Source organism: Micropterus salmoides, unplaced genomic scaffold (genome assembly GCF_014851395.1).
Source record: "Micropterus salmoides isolate LMB-PRFRI ecotype aquatic unplaced genomic scaffold, ASM1485139v1 Ms_hic_scaffold_8, whole genome shotgun sequence".
In the NCBI taxonomy this organism is placed as follows: Eukaryota; Metazoa; Chordata; class Actinopteri; order Centrarchiformes; family Centrarchidae; genus Micropterus; species Micropterus salmoides.
This window is the reverse complement of record NW_024044570.1, coordinates 21432410-21445789: the sequence shown is the minus strand read 5'-3', so window position 1 is coordinate 21445789 and position 13380 is coordinate 21432410. Positions and strand designations below refer to the sequence as shown.

General features: G+C 39.9%; 1 protein-coding gene across 1 annotated transcript in view; it reads left to right on the top strand.

Moving 5' to 3' along the window:
- The window catches only part of shank3a (SH3 and multiple ankyrin repeat domains 3a), a 222883-nt gene that overhangs the window by 99978 nt on the left and 109525 nt on the right, over positions 1–13380 (top strand).

The following is a 13380-nucleotide window of genomic DNA, read 5'->3' as shown; positions in this document are numbered from 1 at the left end:
ACAAACACAGATACCAGAGAGGCCGAAAAGGACAAACACTGGCACAGTAAGGCTATTGTGCAACCAAGACAATCTAGCAAAGTGTGACTACTGGCTTGGCCCTGTTTATACTGTGACTAATGATGCAATGGGGAACAGGTGCCTGATTATGTGATCGTCTGAAGCAGGAACTCAGTGGGGGCGACTAGTGTACAGGTGAAGAATGGCAGGTCTAAAATACAGGGAGATGTTAGTAAGTGCAGATGCAGATAAGGGAGAAAAAGTGTGTGTGCATTAGTTTTACTATTCCACAAGTTTAAAGTAGGGCTGAACGATTCATCGAAATTGCGATTTGAAAGAACGCGATTAGAATGTTAAAATGTAGGTTAATTATACAGCGTATCTGACCCGTTTTAAACAGTCATGCAGTAACAGATTCATTCCGTTATCATCCTTGTGTGACAGCTTGCTAACCAATCACTAGTGCCATACGCCTCCTGTTACGGTCCTGCTCACCAATCAGTGGGTACAGGGCGTGTACATTTGACAACAAGAAACGAAACTAGAGAGAAATGTGGGATAATGGTGTCACGCGAACCGAGACAGGCGGCTGCTATGTCATGCTCTATGTTGATGTGTTGTTAATTTGCCATTCTGTGTGCTTCAACTACCAATAACAGCGTTCTGTGAGCCCGTTCTGTTCTGCTCTCTGTACAGCTACATCCACATGGAGCATTTCAGAAAAAGAGCATTTATCCTGCCTGATTTTCCTGAGTTGTTCACATTTTGTTAATTTGTTCAGTTGTCCTTGCATCACAATTTTTTACCCCAAATCGTTCAGCCCTAGTTTAAAGGGATGTTTGAGGGTTAAGACCTGCTTTTTTGAGTTAGGGGTTACTGGCTGACATTATTTCAGGAATCCTGTGAGTCACGGGATTGGAACTTGAGTGAAAATCCAATCCAGTATCGCCCTCTCTTAGGGGTAGAATTGGCTTAAGGGTTAAATGTATTATGTCAATGATGGGTCCCTACGAAGATAGTGGCACAAGGCGGTGTCTGTGTGTTTGTGTGCATACAGATAGCACAGAGAATTCAATGCATATTTTCATCAAATCCCATCAGGTGCTGATTGACACAGGAATTAACAGTGTCAATTGTGTGTTTTTGTGTGTTAGAGAAAGGGGGGAGAGAGAGAACAATAGTGGGGAGCTGCTGTTGATTACAAATTGTAGAACAGCAGTTTTGATAATTTATGCATCAATCAGTTTTTTTCACTCTTGTCATTGTCAAGATTATTTTGCATTTCAGTTCAACTTCACTGAGAAATACTTTTTTATTTTTCAGCATATACTGATTTTGTCGTGAAACACTATTGAAACATGCTGTAACACATAATAATCGAATGAATAAATTACCATTGAGTTAAACAACAAAGCAAGCCATTTTCACCCTTTGTGTGTGACAAGGTGTGCTTTTCTTGTATTTAATATTATTGCTAGTGAGAACAGTTTAATGACTTTGAAGTGCGCTCCATAAATATCACACGAGAAACTAAGTATTGTCTGTCCCTCTGAAAATATACATTTTGCATTATTGGTGCATAATTTCTGCTACTTTTACAATTGCCACAGTAATAAATGCAGCTGTCTTTGCATCCTTTGTATTTCTTGTTAGAAATTGACAGGACTACAACACTTAAGAACCTACAGTCTATCCAGGATATTGCAAAATACTGTTCTGTATACAGCAAGGTTATTATAGTTTGGATTTTGCACGAGTTTCAGTGTTGGTCTTTGTCGCTGTAGGATGCCAAGCTCAGTTCAGTTTAGTTCATTCCAGTTTAGTTTTTTCACAAAACATTAAAATGAGAAATATTTGTGAAAAGGGACACTTTTTAGCTTGTGCAAGTATCGATATTTTATATATAAATTGCAGATGGGAGTTTTAACTATTTGGTACTAGATAATAAAATCTGTTGCTTTTTTAGTCCACTAGAAAACTTAACAGGACCATATAGAGGACAGAAAAAGTGATATGAACAAACAGAGAAATGTATCTTTTTAGATAAACTGACACATTGTCTAAATAAATACTACAAATAAATGAAGCACATGCAATCTACAGTATAATTTCTAACCTACATACAGAAAACCCTAAGAGCTAACTACCCTAATCCTACTACCCAGTGGTCCCAAGAAATTCATTCAGTCTCTAGCTCTATCATTCTTGGTTAAATACGTGAAATACAATAAATACAGCTAAGAAATTGGAAGATAGTGGAGGCCCCCCTTGGAGCCACAAACAAGTTCCTAGCACCCTGAAGGCAAGTATGATAGCAGTTATATTAAAATCTTAACCTTTATTAATCAAAAAATAGGTATTAAAACAATGTGAAGCACAAAGTGACAGGTTGGCTGAGATATCAATGAGCCCATAAAACACACACTAGCCGACATGCAGTAAATATAACACGACACGTTAACCCAGTGCAAGGGGAGCTCACAGTCAATGGGCCAGTTTGTCCCACATGCAGGATGCTAAGCTCTACCTTCAGAACAGAACAAAACAAAACAAGGAAAAGAAAACCACTAAGACAGTTACCCACTAAGTTACCTGCAACCCAAACTAAAAAAACACAACTCCATACAATTGTTGCATTCATATTATTTTATACATATGTATGTATAAAAGATAATAGAAAACATGAAATCCCACCAAATACGCAGCCGATCCCTACCTGGGTCTCCCTGACTACTTTAGCCTACCCCTAACGTTACATGGAGCTCTCCTCGTAACAGCGGTCGCCACCTGCTATGCTGCGATCAGACACTGCGACCAGACATCTCTTGATGGACATGCAACCTGCCAGTTCTTCACGCAGAGGACAAAAGCACAAACACCCGCGGCTCACTAACAGGTGCTGATTGTCCGGCCAGACCAGCTGCCCCACAACGTCAGTTCCCCCGCCTTCATGTCCACCCGAATGTAGGCTTATGTCGGGTCCAATTCTTGTCATAGACTTTTCAGCATTTAGTTAAACATTTGAAAAGCAGAGGCCAAAATGTAGCCTCTCCTGGATTTGTGTGGGACATTTAAAATGTCACCGATAATGGTTTCTTAGAAAGAAAGGGAACTTTGAGTTCATTGTTAGGTTTCTACTGTATATTAATGGGCAGTGAATATTTTCGGCTGTGTACTTCTATTGAGAGTGCGAGAGAGAAAGAGAGTGACAATTAGTGAATGAGAGTGACATGCAGAAAAGCGGTGATGAGAAGGATGAATCATGCTCTCAAATATTGTCTCTTGTCTAACCAGTCTGCTGTGAGGTGCTGCTGTCTGCTACTGTGCTACAGTGCTAGGACAAAGTATATGAATGGTACCTATTTGACAGACTCAACTCAAGCTGCAATTTAGGTGGTAATTTTACATAATAAATCCTCTATAAAGGACAATTTGTTGTGATTGGCCTGCCTCGCTGGACAGTAGAAGTGGAATTGTTAAAATTATCAAATGGAAAAAAAGAGCATGAATCTTCCAGCCACTAACACTCATTATGTAGAAACCTGAATGTGGGAATGGGCTATGAAAGCCACCGTGTTGTTCGAGCTATGTGAGTATGAGTAATCCAGCACAGATGTGTTATGAGGAGAGAATGAGGGTGGTAATTTGGCTGTTCAAGCTCCAGAAGCAGCCACAGTAAATTCTTGAGTAAATTCAGTAAATTCTTGAGTTACTAATCTGCATGTCTGTGAACACAGAGGCACACAGAGGACTGTTTGTAAAATATTTTCTATAGATTTACATTCTGAATGACTGAATAGGTTTGATTGCAATTACTATACAACCTGGCTTCTGTAATAGCCTCTGCCTTTATAATGTTTGCTGTACTTGAGATGGAACAGATATGCTTAATATATAGAGATGTATGAAATTATGTCCTGTATCATTTTAAAGTAAGACTTTGTGGTATAATAATTATTTGTAGCAATAATAGTTGTATGCTAATTATTCAATAGATCAGGGATGTTAAACGATTTTACAGGTCTAAGCTGTGGTAATAAACAAAATATTTTCTTGTGCTTGGGTTAGTGAAGATTAACTTCAAGCAAGTAACGGAACAGTAGCTACTTTTCCATCTGATTGTTAAGCGAACTTTGAGTAAACTTGCGAAATATTGAAAAAAAGAGAAAAAAAGAAAATGCATAATCTTATTGGCCATGTTTCACGCTGTCCAGAGAAAAAGACAAAGAAACAGCTGATCAGTCATGTGAGTCAAATGTTCACTACGTCAGAACTTATTCGGCAAAGGTGTTTCCATCTCCCATTCAGAACTCTTTTTCAGAAAAGTAAGAATCACCTCAAGCGAGCATAAAAACTACGAAATCGAGGACAATTTTTTGAATTTTGTTTCAATCAACCTTTTCTAATGCGATACTTCCCCCTCTCTCCTTTTTCTGAAAGGGAAAATTAGCTTTTGTTGCATAATGACTAACATGGGTGAGAGGGAAATCCTGTTATGGGTGACTCTTGCAACCTTGGCAGTCAGGATGTTCACTGTTCATCCTGCAGCAAGGTGCCTTGTTAGGCAGAGGTCAAGCATTAGCCTACTTTGCCGGTATGGAGCTCATTAGCCAAAGGCTAAAGTTTACAATGAGGTCATAATTGATAGGAGTTTTTCTTTCCCCCCCCTTCCGCCCGACCCAACCAGACCTCCGCACCCCGAAGTATCCTGGTTAACCCTGCAGGAAAGCTACACAGAAAATGTACAAAATATACTTTGTGCATGTGTGTTGGTGTTTGGTGTAGGAGGTCAGTCATGTGATAGGGCTGCAGAAAGCATGGCTTTTTAAGAACTGGTCCACTGCATGAGACGCGCATTCCAGCAAGTGAATGAAAAATTCCTCACTCCTACTTCTTGCTTTCGTATTTATTAGGAGTAGAGTACTAAATGCTTTAGCCTAACCTAGGGACTCATCAGCACAGATGTGTGTGACCTTATGAGGAACTCCTCATATGTGTTGTGGAGAACTGATGTCATCCACTTTAAAGTTTATTGGACTTTTAATACCTTTGCAGCCAGTAAACGATATATAGACAGTAGGCATGCAAGATCATGTGGTTGGATGGATAGATAGAAGAATAGAAAGATAGCTACGCTGTATATGTGATAGCCCAGGGCGTCATGGCCATAACGATGGCTAGTGAGGGGGTTGGTAGGAAGAACTAAAGAGACATATACAGTGGTGGAGAGCATTTAGTAACGCACTATTTGGTAATGTGGTCACGGATGTCAAAGGCACACTGCCAGAGTGAAGGCATTTCATATGAATAAATTAATATACCAGTTGAGAAATTGCACACACTATCAAAATATAAAATGTGCTTAGTCTTTGGATATAAATGGTTGTCTTGTCCAGTATGATTCATAAGTTAAACCAATGCTAACATTATGCCAAATTTATGTGTACATGTGTGGGAAAGCTTAATTCTGAAAAGGCTCCCCCATAAAATGTATTACAGTAATTCTATTCCTCCTACACCGAAACTTTTGTTGTTAGAAGCTTATTGTATTTATGAATGAGAATTCCTGCATTATTTTCAATTTACAATGAAACTACACAGAGACTGTTGCTCATTGTAGGTGTGATATTGTTCTGAGATGCCAGATCCCACCAAGCATTTGTACAGCGCCTAAACCCTCCTATCAGTGCAATGTTAGTGCAACTGCAGCCACTATTGAAATTTGATGTGAGATTTCTGCATAATACACACACATGCACACACATGCACAGGCATACACGCACAGCTGCATGGCACAGGATGAGAGGACGTTTCCAACGGGGAATCCCTCACACACAAAGCTCCTCTAATGGATAATCTGCTAAAAAGAAAAGACATTTAGACCTATCTGGGTAGAAATAAGAACTCTTACTCACATGTGCTTGCATGCACACAGACACACACATACACAAACAAACAAATACAGACATGGAACTTGGGATTTGAAGTAAAGATTTCCCAGTTGTAAAGAGGGCTCAGCTGAAATTGTTTGTGCTGTTTCTAATTTGAGATGCCGTGTGTGTCTGTGTTTTTGTGTTGATGTGTGAAGATGTACCTTGGCTATTTGTACAAACAATTTGTGGATTTAAATCTAACCATATTTTTAGCAACACTAAGATAGAAAAGCATGAGCATTACTCAATAGTCATAAAGCTCTACTGTCATGTAACACTTGCTTGAGCACGCTGCTGCAGTAACAGAAATTGCACCAGCGCCCTAAAGTTTTCATTTCTACTAGGTATTTCCACTCTTCCCTTTCTTCTGCCCGTTCTTTTCTTAATTGCCTCTCACATTGAATATCTGTATCTTCCCTCCTTTCTATACCCCACCCACTCTCCATCCTATTTTCTGCTTCAGTTTTCCCTCCCTCTGTCTTACGCTTTCTCTCCTCCCTCTATTTTCCCTCCCTCTTCTCTGGCTCTCTCTTTCCCCACCCTCCCTATGTTCTCTCCAGCATCCTGCAAAATCACCCCTTACCATCTCTCCGTCTGTCTATGCATGGACAGGAGTCAGTGTGCGCGTCCGTGCTTGGATGTGTGTTTGTGTCAGTGACCATGTGAGTGTGCATGTGCTACTTTGACAAGACGAGAGGTAGTGAAGAAGAAGGAGAGAGAGAACCAGAGGAGACGAGGCGGAGGATGACTGGAGATGGCCATGTGGATGATGTTTTGGCAATGGGACTGTAGCTGACCTACGAGAGTGTGCGTGTGACGGGGAGTGTGTCCCGTTGTGTGTGTGTGTGTGTGTGAGATGGGATCTGCCCTGGGCAGAGGACAAGCAGCCAGGAGCAGGGAAAGAAAAACTAAAGAAGCCAGGAAGGCCAGACTCAATAGTAAGGTACCCCAATTGCTCTCATCATCTCTTTATTTTAGTTTTATCATTATCTCTGGTGTAAACCTGTCTTATTCTTCCTCTGTCTCTCTGTTTTTCATACTTTCTATCTCCAATTATTCGCAAACACTCCCCAACCCATCCGTGTCTACCTGTCTATGCTCTCTCTCTCTCTCTCTCTCTCCCTCTCTCTAGCTTTCGTTCTGTTGTTATGCTCTGCTGTATGTTGGTTGTGTGAAGAGCTGGTGCAGTCTTGTCTGAAACCCTGACAGAATGCTAATGTTTCTCTCTGCACTGGTTCAGTTGGTTCAATGGTGGACTTGCATCATTGAGTCTGTTTGTTTGTGTGTGTGTGTGTGTGTGTGTGTGTGTGTGTGTGTGTGCACTTACAGCCTGATATGTCCAAGGAGGATGTGTGGATGTGTTTGTGTCTAGCTGTGGCCAGTGTGAGTAGTTGTTTTACTCTGAGTAAGTAAGGCAAACATATTAGTGCGTGCACGTGTGTCTGTATGTGGCACACCTTCCTGTATGTGTGTCTACACATGCAGGTGCACGTGTGTATGAAAATGTGCACATGCATGCTCATGCCAGTGTGTCTTTGAGGATCTGCCAGTGAGTCTCTCCAGGACAGAACTTGCCTTGTGGCCTTCACTGTCATCGTAAAGCTCTTCTTGTGTCACATTGCTGTCGTATTGAAGCTCTCTGATGGAGACTGTGTGTGTGTGTGTTTTTGTGACAAAGCTGCAGAGAGCTGAAAAGACAGCATAATAGCTTGGGCACAGTGGGTAAACTTGTTAACCTAATTTACTGTCACATACAGTATATTTTCTGAGAGTCTCAGAGCTGTCAGTCTCAGTGAGTGAGGGCTTTGCAGGTGGCAGCTGTCACCGGGACGGCCAGTGGGCAGCTTGACTTGAGCTACTGCACAAATGGGCAGCCTGACCCACTCTTCAAATTATAATTTAGAGTTTAACACTAGGTCCTTTCTGTTGTTTTCTATCTCTGTTTTTAATATGCTTACAAATTCACCTAGTGTAAGTTACAGCCATCGAAACTGATAAAGTGTGATTTGTGTAATTTAGTTTTTGCCCTGGCTCTGTAGAGCTACAGCCTTATTTAACATTCACATATACTTAATTGCACTTCATACAGTGGGCTACTGTTCCCACACTAATGTGTTTGTTTCTTATGTGTGCTACTGCTTTTCTAACATGTGTGTGTAAGTTCCTTTGTGAGAAATTACAGCACTGTACTCGAATGTGTTGTACTTTGTCACCACAAGAGTATCCCTCTCACCTTCCCTCAATTTTTCAATTAAACTGAGTATACAGTGTGTGTGTGTGTGTGTGTGTGTGTGTGTGTGTGTAAGTGAGAGAGACTGTGATTAGACAGTTTAGAAAGAAAGAATTGATTTTTTGTATTCAGTATGCTCTGAAACCAGGTCATGTAGAAACTATAGCCCAAGGCTGTTCATAATACACCCCAGTGAGGTTGTGTGGGTCTCTGCTTGGAGGTGCTGATAATATTCATTATTTGTCCTCTGTTTTTGTGATTTAAGTATTCTGTCAGTAGAAGTGCACTAGAAGATAGACATGTAAAATGGTTGACATCCACAAATTAGCAGCTGAGATCAGACAAAGTGAAATTAGGAAGGAGAACACCAGTTTGGTTAAAATGTATTGCTGTAGCCTTAGAAGAACCATTGCTAATGGCAATGACAAGATTAAATCCAATAATTTCCTGGTTTGCCTGCACCAGTCAGTCTCTGACCTCTACAATATAGAGTATGCAGTCACCTCCACATTCTCCCCTCTGTGCATTATGCCTCATACTGTACAGACATTTTTGGGAAAGATGACTTTACAGATAAAGGAAATCCAGCAGGAATGACATTTGCAAAATGTGCAGCTGTAATCTAAAGGGACATTTCACTGATCAACACTTTTTTGACAAGAAATAGAGGTATCATGCATTTTGTATCCATCATCTATCCATTCATACATACACACATTTACAGTAACTGAACTGGAAATGGACTAGCTGTTTGGTCTTGATGATGTTACACCTCATTGCACAAGTTCATTTCACAATAAAAAAACCCACATCGTATACCTCTCTACAGTACAATAGCCTACCCGGGGACTCTATCATTCTAGGTCAGCCAGTATGAATAGATGACTGTAGAATAGGATGCCAGAGGCATAACTTACAGTCCAGAGTTCTAATAATCATCTGGCTGAATAAATACACTACCCACATGCTCCTGTCTCAGCCTGGAGCTTGCTGGCCGCCCTCTTCTGTTCACTCTTGTAGCCGGTAGGCCTGTTTGCAGCCAATGTTCAAATATAGGGGAAGTTTTTGCTATATTTTCAGCTGTGTTTTGACACAAGTTTTACTAGGCTGAGCTCCAATTTGCCTTTGGTGTGTTGAGTTGTGTTTCATCCTCTGGCTCTGTCCTGCTACTGTCTGCTTGCCTGTATCCTGGTGTCAGTTTGTGTGTCTGTCTAAAAGCACATGACTGGACCTGATTCAGCTCTTTCTTTCTTCGGACTCGTTGATTCTGATGACAGCATGCATTCCCCTCATCCTCCCTGATCACCCTGCTTACAAACACACAAAAACACACAGTCATGCATGCATACAAACAAACAAGCAATAGAGCTTTGTTGTCATATTTCATGTGATATGATTTATCTGTGTAACTTAGACTGCACACTGATTATTAGTCATTACTGAACCCAAATCTTTTATGTATCAAACACCCCATGTAGAAACGATAGCTGTTAAAAAATGAGTTTACACCTACTTCTGGTCAGCTTGCATTCATGGTGGTAAGAATGGTAGCTGTCGCTTCACTCACCCAGTGTTTTAGATGAAGACACCAGGAGAGGACTAGTAGGAACGGACAGTCCTGAGGGAGTTATTTATTTAGTTTTTAAGTGATCTTCAATTTTTCATGGACTTGATATCAGTGCAGTTAGATCTCAAAGCCAGATCTCAATTGTACTGTGGGAAGAGACAATGTTGGACAAAGCCATGCTGCCAGTGTGGTTAGTAGGGTGGGTGGAATTGGTTGAGCGTACAGCAGAATGTGTTTGGGGGTCTGCAAACAATAAGCCAGTGCTCTGCATGTTGTGTGTGAGCATATTGATGAGTGGGAAAGAGGCCGTGGCTTTGCTGTGCTTTGTTCCCACATTTAGCCAACCATAGCAGAGCTAGCTCACACTGTCCCGCCTGCCCGGACTGTAGTTCATCAAGAGGAATACCAGATATTATACAGAGCTAAAACATATTATTCCAGTTCTTCTGAAAAGGATTACCCAGGAGGCACCATGCTGCTACGTTCAGAGAGAGCTACCAGGAGCCGGCCCACAGAGGTTAGACACACCACACTACTGCTAAAATGACTCATGTGATCAACAGTAAATGACACAGTGGGACTATGCACTGATTTACATACGAATATAGAACGCAGGTTTGTGGAGCAACATTTAGTTACTAGTGCAGCTTTAGATTTTCTTCCCATTCAAAGTTTGTGGCTTTGTATTCATAGTACTTTAAGGACACAAGGTCAACCACCTGTGTGTCAAGTCACATGTGCGTTAAGTTTTGATTTCTAAAGCGTCATTTTAGATAAAGTACAGTTCAGACCTCCATTTTGACTCGTATGTGCACTTCATGCCACTGCTGATTTTATTTTTATTTTTTTTACTGTTTTGTGTATGAATCAGACAGATTTTATGTCAGCAGGAAATGACCTGAATCACATGATCATTTAGTGAAGACTGCTCCATATAAAACATATTCCATCAGATCAATTTGTCTTACTTATTGTCTCATTTTATATGGTTTGAAAATAGAGATAGCCCACATGATAGGGTAACTATACTGGTATGTGCATGCTGTGTCAGCAGATGGCATGATTCCAGGTAAAGGCTGGCTTTAGGCTAGAATCCAGAGAGGCAGTTTTTGTTTCTCTTTCTTTGTCTGTTTTTCTTGTTTTCTGCTTTCTATTACCCTTCAAAAACATCAGAAAAAAACCCAGCAACCCCTTAAATAAACAAGACACACAGGAACAAATCTCTGTTAAGGGACTTTGTAAAAAACAAAAAAACTCAATCTGTATAAATCTAAAAACCACAAGGGACACTGGAGGGAGCATGTTATTTAGAACGGGTAGACGGATTATTATGATAATGACCGTGACTCATGGGAACTAAGCAAACTGTGAGACTGGGCTTTTTTTCTGAATCTTCACCAGATATGTGTAAAATTGAAATGGGTCTTACGCAGAAACATATACGATCAATGATTTGTTAGATGCTGTTGCTATAGTAACATCACCCCCATCACTGAGTGTTTTTTTTACTGCACTCATGCATCATGTATAAAATGTGTTAAATTATGAATCAGTAAGTGCTATTTTGTGTGTGTGTGTGTGTAAGTTTGTATTTGTATGTATGTCTAGTCCTGTAAGTCAGATAAATTTCATCCTCAAGCTCCAGTGCTTTTTTCATGTGGTCTCTCTTAAGCTTAAGAGTGTATCAAATTACTCTGAGATTTATTTTGCTGCTATACAGTAAAGGTTGAAGATTCCCCTCACAGAAAATCCTATTCCCTGGGATCAAGTCCTACATCAGTCATATTTTACATTGTACAGTATATTTGTCTTTTTGTAGCTGAGGGCATTACACTTTAAGCCTGTTAGGTATTGATATTGGAGATTACTTACACTTTGCTTTCTCAGACAAGCATACTGTGGGCTGAGGTCCAAACAGACATAGATAGACATAATAGCGCACAGCTAAAAAACACAAAGAAACTCCAGCCTGTTTTAACAGGCGTGAAGTGGTATGCAGCAGCTCTATGTCTCTTAGGGTTGTCTAAACACCCACATTAAACCAAGAAGGTTAATGAATATGTTCTTTTAATGGAGAGCTTTAAATCTACCAGCAAGATATAATGTTAAACATACACTCTGCCTCTGTTTGTGTGTGGTACTGTAGATTTCAAAACATTTTATCAGGAAATGTGTAAACAAGGTCTTTTAAAGGAATACATATGATATCTCAACGGCACTCACAAGCATACTCCATAAATAGGGTAGTATTTATCTATGTGTAGCTAATATTGACTTGATATTGCAATCAATTAAGCTCCACAATACATAACATCACATTTTGTATTGAATACATCACAATACATCAGTACACCCCTACTGAGCAGTAGTATTCTCTGTAGTATTGGTAGTGTGTAATTGTCTGGTATGTTGAGCCAGGCAGTGAATTGGTGTCTGTTTCGTGATGAAGGCAGATCGTGGTCACGTAGCTAATGACTGCACTTCTATCATGCTATCCATGGAGCCTGAAAAACCAGAGTTCACAACACTAGTCCATTTTAACAGTAACATAGCACAGTGTCTATACACTGGAATATGCACGGTTACAGTATATACAGGCTAACCTGATATCTTCAGCTCTTGTATAATCTAAGACAACAGCCCTGAAAGAAATACATTCAGTTTTTGTTGATTGATTTAGCTCTAAATAATACAGTCCAGTGCAACACTACCACAAATTATGGCCCCAAAAATGTTACGACAGAGTAAAATTAACGAGGTGAATAGCAATGAATAGCAATGAATAGCTTCACAAAGGTTTTATTCATAGCAGGCTGTTGCATTAGACTGCATTTTAGATAAAATATTGTCTGCGCTTATTGTCTGCCAATGATAGCTTGATGACAGATATAACAACACACTGACATCATAAGTAATATATTGAATTGTTCCCTGCAGTATTTTTTTTTAAATTACGTAGTCACTTTCTGGACGTTGCTTTCTACAAAAAGTATATGTTTTTAAACAAGGCACTAGCATAACTGTAGAAGAAATAGCCCAAGCAGCTGCCCAGGTGTTTGCTGAGATGTAGACACTAAAGAGAGTTTACATTGTAGTCATTTTTTGGTGATGATCAGATGAGTTCAAGAGTAACATTTTGCTGATTTGCTAAGTAGTATTTTTCCACTTTTATTTACTATTATTTTGCGCACAAAATGTTTAATCATTTAAATCTCGTCCGCTCCTGTTTTAATGGATCATGGTTGTAATTTGTCATGGAATGCAATTTCAGTTCAATGAGTACTTAGTGAATTATTAATTCTCTGAAGACTCGAACATTAGTTCAAATACAAACACATACCCTGTTAAACTTGCCATTTTACAAGTTTATCCTAGATTACCCAAAGTTTAAGATGCTGGTGCTTTCTGTACAGCCATTGTATCAGACAGCCAGTCAGGGTCCTGTTGGACTCAGAGCCATTATTTTGCTATAATAAGATTGGCTCGCAGTCAGAGACCGTACAATGTCAGCAAGAATGAACACTGAAAATGTCTATGTACTGTAACAGAATTTCAAATCATCCAAAAATAGCTGTTTGCCAGTGTGTGGTGACTCTTACTGATGTATCCATAAAAGACACATTTAATTGGACTTTGGTGCTGGGCTGGTG